At 31.4% G+C, this 5328-nt stretch overlaps 1 long non-coding RNA gene across 1 annotated transcript; it reads right to left on the bottom strand.

Annotated features, from left to right (window-relative positions):
- Positions 1–209: 209 nt before the first annotated feature.
- Positions 210–2915, bottom strand: LOC127710056 (uncharacterized). The gene is made up of 3 exons (XR_007985919.1): positions 2899–2915; positions 2483–2518; positions 210–260 (listed from the first exon to the last, which is right to left on the bottom strand). It is a non-coding gene; the product is annotated as an uncharacterized LOC127710056 (long non-coding RNA).
- Positions 2916–5328: the final 2413 nt, after the last annotated feature.

Here is a 5328-nt window from a genome sequence, read left to right as displayed (position 1 = left end):
GTGTTTCAAACAGGGAACAGTTATTGACCATTAAGGATAATTTTCTAAGTTACAAAGAGCAATTAACTGAATTAAATCAACCGATTATACAAATATGCATCTACTTGTTTATAATAAACAACAATAATAACATGTATGTTTTATTAAAAATTTATATCTTTAAAAAACAGAACACATCTCTGGTGGTACATAATGTTACGTCTTGGAACCATATTCAGGTTAATTAAATGTCTCATTGTTGGTCTTCCATGTGGACACTTCTGTTCAAAAATTTAATTCAGCAGAGTTAATATTTAGAATTTAGAATTTAGTTTGATATGCATATCAGTATTCAGTATTTATCTAAATATCTTCTTATCTGCAAATAAATCACGAACCAATCTGATTTAGCTTTCACTTACCATATGGTTATCATATAACATTATATTACCAGGTAAAGTTTTAAATTTGATAAGAAAACATATATTTACATATACTAGACTTCAATGTGGTGCTCTTTACTGGTCATTAACAGCCAATGGTATTCACTAGAGGAACTGTTTACCCTTCAGGAGCACCATGTTCATTCCTGGTATTTTAGAAGTTCAACGTTAGGTTTTCTGTGTAGTGTTTTGAAGAATTGTTGTCTTGTTTCCTTTTGGCTATGGTATTGTGTGTCATTCTTTTACTTATGATTTTTTTTATCTTCCTCTTGTTATCTGGTAACTTTGTTTTTCAATGAGACCCAGTTTCAATCATCTGATTGCATGTTTTACTAGTACCTTAAATGATAAAGAGACAAACTGGTCATATTTAGAATAAACAGGCAGGTACTACATTCTAAAGTTCAGTTCAAATTCATCAAAAGACACCAAGCTTATGATTAGGTATGCCAGACGCTTGTTTCGTTTACGGTACACAATATTATATAATCAAAGTTGGAAAGGTGATGGTAAAGACATTTGCCATATACTAAGCAATATGCTTGTTTCTCCTTTTTGAACAACTACAAGATTCGATCCTTTATCAACAGTCACAAAACTTCATTACAAAATACCAACACTTCATTTGAACTTTGGTGGATAGTTGTTTCATTGGCAATCATACCGCATCTCCTTATTTTTATATCAGTTACTTTAAAACACAAGGATTTGGTGTCACTTGATAGTTAAAAGAAACTTGCTATTGTATATCAAAATTCATTAATAATCATATTGAAATGCCAAGTCTTTATTTATTAACTTAGACTCTGTGCCATTGTTGATTCATGAGAAAGTGCAAGATTGTATCATCAAAATCATTTCAATTTTAATCTATTGCATTTTAAAAATCATTATTTGATACCGTAAAAGTCTTACAATCCTCATCATGTATAATCAGCACATCCTTTTTCAGCAGGGGAATTCAAGAAACAAATTGAATTGAATAGCGTAAAAGTAATTTGATGAAACTTCAGTAAGTTTCAAGTTCGTCTGCTGTTGTTAACTATAATATGTGGTAATCTACCTGTTTAAGATTAAAGCCTTAGCCATGTAATTAAGTAAGTTTATGTGTAGTCGATGTTCAGATGCAGTTACACACGTTATAAATGCATACAAAAAATCATAAAAATTTGAAATACCACCCAGTTACATATGCTTCTCCTTAAAAGCAATAACTATAACATTGGTTTGACTGACTGGTCAATTTTGCAGAATATAGTTTCTCTCTATCTATTCTAGATTTCAAGATTATAGCAAAGAGGCAAAAAATGTGTTAAAACTGTCTTTCATTAGAATAACTCCTATAAGATGTCAACTGACCATGTCATCATTGTTGTAGATCTTGTCTTGCCGGTCAAATTTGCTGTTTAAGATAATAGACAGTACTCAGATCTAACTCCCTCCCCCCCCTTCCCTTTCCCCCGCTTTTTATTATTTTAGCCAAGGCTGCCATGTTGTTTTGCTAGCAGATTTATAGGATATTATTTTTTAAAAAGATACTCCAAGGATGCTTGTGGCAAAATTTCGTTGCAATTAGCCCTGTACTTGAAGAGGATGAAAGGATGACAACTGACGGCATACGTCAAGTGATGGCAATAAGTCATACTGTCCTTCGTATCAGGTTATATATAACATTCCTTTACAATGTAAACTTTTCAAAATCAAATTCCATGTCTTTATAATAAGTTATGTAAAAGTTATAATTGATTTTTGCATTTCAATTTTAATATTAGAACTAATATAAATGACACCAAGTATACAAAGACATATTTGTATATTATACAATTATGTTTGCAAGTTGTAAAGATTTAAAATAAGATTTTTTAATAAAAAAAGTTAGATTATATAACAGTTTAAGATTTCATATTCTATGCAGGTGCTTTACCTTCAGTACCTATGAATTGAAGTTTTGATATTATTTTGGTACATTTCAGAATCGACAACTATGCTCATTGCCTTAATTTTAGTGTCTTATTATTTCTTTAATAAGCAAGCAGCAACAAAAATTAATGTAAACCTACCCAAGGCTGGTCAATTTGGCCCATGTGCTCAACTAACTGTAAAAAATAGAAATAACGAGTTTAAGGTCACACACACACACACACACACAATTGTTTAATATTTGTTAGTTTTTATACTGCCCATAAATGTAACATTCTGGTAATTTTTTAAATGTTTCCTTGGAATTTCCAAATGTAGTATTGACAATGTGAATTGTTCTTTTATTCTAAAGTCTTAGGAAATAATTTAAAAGAAAGTTGAAGTTTTACCTTAATATAATGTTTACAACTTGATATTTCCTCTTTTTTGCAATTTTCTAAAAGAAGGACACTTTATCTAACCTTCTAGTTGAAGGTTGAAAAACATTAGAATGTCTTCACATTAGGCATGATGTTTCTATCAAATGATATCTGCTGGATACCGCAACTAAACTTACCTTTTTCATTTCAGCTTAATTTAGTGCCGTACCAATCATTATTGACTTTCTACATAATCTAGAGGCAAACATCTGTCGAACTCTGGATGGACGACACATCATACCCTAACAATATAAATTACATAAATACAATTATCTGTTGTAATGGTTGTATAATTAGTATCATTAAATAACAATATGTCAAATGGGTAGTAGTTATATGTAGTAATTATTGTGAATTTTAAAATAAAAAGTAGAATCTGTAATTAAGTGATTTAGTTTGAGGATTTTACCTATTTAAGGTACAAACTAAACTGCCACCTTAAATGTCACCAATTCTATCTAAACTGAACATATACTCACAGGTGAATCTGTTAACATAAAGATTAGTTCCTTTATATCTGAAAATAAATATATTTAAAAAAAAAATTGCCTGATGCTAGCTGTATAAGTGCTTTTGATATACAAAATTTGAGACAAGAGACTCCAAAAAGCCTGTATTGTTCAATTATTGTCTTTGTCTAAAATTTATAACTTTATCATTAAAATTATCTTCAAAATTAACCACAATCATTCTGATCATTTTACTGACATGCAGTCTCTATTGGCTCTACAGTTTCAATAAGTAGGGTCATGTTATTTTTAAACAATTTATGCATATGGCAGACAGGATGTTAGATATTGTCAACCCTGGGATGGTTTGCAATAATTTTTTTTTAACTTTTAACAGTTTCTGAAAAACAGACTATTTTTTTTATTAATTGCCATAATGAGTCAGGCTAAACATAAGATCATTTTGTTAAAAAAAAAAGAGCTGCGCCATGAGCTCATGATACGCCCGTTGCTTTTTCAAAGAATAAGTTCCATAACTACTCGATGTCATATCAGAAATTTATCAAAAAAACTAAAGGGATATTAGTTTAGAAAATATATACCAATCACCTAAGTTTCATGTTAAACTGCTCAAAGCACTTTTGAGTTATTGTCCGAAAACTGGAAAAGCCCCCTTTTTTAATGAGTAAAACCCCATAACTCGGAAACATAAAATTTTTAAAAATCGAAAGAGAGCTCACGTCAATAGATATAAACAATTCACCAAAGTTTCATTCAAATTAGTTAAAGCGTTTTTGAGTTATTTTCAGACATGTTGACGATGGAGGAACAGACGGACGGACAAGGATATACCATAATACGTTCCGTAAACGGGCGTATAAAAATTATTCTTGCCAAAACTTTGAACAAGACAATAAATGCAAACACAATTAAAAATCTTGACTAATATTAGTTATAAGCTATTAATACCTGAACGGAGTATATATCTCCCAATTGATACGATATTCCCCGGCTTGTGTTTCCTATCATGATTTCCTTGATAGAGGATTGCTGCTCACAAGGAACCTATTAAGCCAAGAGTTCCAAATGGTGAAGTTGAAGTCATCCCTTCGTAAATTTTACGGACACCATCACGAGTTGGTTGACCGTTATGGAATAACCGTTTCACAGATGATATCGGATATGTTCCTTATGTCGTAACTACAAAATCCTTCCCTTTTCACGAATGGGACTTACCGAATTAGACTATTTACCGGATTTGTAATAACATAAGCAACACGACGGGTGCCACATGTGGAGCAGGATCTGCTTACCCTTCCGGAGCACCTGAGATCACCCCCAGTTTTTGGTGGGGTTCTTGTTGCTTAGTCTTTAGTTTTCTATGTTGTGTCATCTGTACTATTATTTGTCTGTTTGTCTTTTTAATTTTTTTCATACCATTTTATTGTTGAGGAATTATTCACACTATCAAAATGAGGACAGAAAACAAATATTATGCTTTCTTAATTTTTTTTAATACAGATTACTTTTACCTTTGTAATAGATGCCAATTAAAAGCTCAGTAGAGGCTATTTGTTGTGTAAGTTTGTTTATTAAACCATGCTAACTTTGAATAAAACTAATGCATTATTTTAATCATTACCTTGTTCATCCACAATAAAATCAAATCCATTCTTTCGGAATACTTCTATACTTTCCATTAGTATAATTTCATTACTGGATGTCAGTTCTAGACTCTGTGGACTACAAGACAGAGAGAAGGAAAACATTTTTGTGTACTCTCATTTTTTTGTGACAGGTAAAAGGAATTTGTTTAAACATTTTCAATTTAATTTAAAAGCAAAATTTGATAAAAATATATCCTCGTATTATGATTTTCTTATCCCAGGAATAGATTACCTAAGCCGTATTTGGCACAACTTTTTGGAATTTTGGGTCCTCAATGCTCTTCAACTTTGTACTTGTTTGGCTTTATAACTATTTTGATCTGAGCGTCACTGATGAGTCTTATGTAGACGAAACGCGCGTCTGGCGTATTAAATAATAATCCTGGTACCTTTGATAACTATTTACACCACTAGGTCGATGCCGCGGCTGGTGGACGTTTCGTCCCCGAGG

The sequence above is a fragment of the Mytilus californianus genome, unplaced genomic scaffold, assembly GCF_021869535.1.
Source record: "Mytilus californianus isolate M0D057914Y unplaced genomic scaffold, xbMytCali1.0.p SCAF_7, whole genome shotgun sequence".
Lineage (NCBI taxonomy): Eukaryota > Metazoa > Mollusca > Bivalvia > Mytilida > Mytilidae > Mytilus > Mytilus californianus.
The sequence above is the reverse complement of the archived record's forward strand: the minus strand, read 5'-3'. Positions and strand labels throughout refer to the sequence as shown.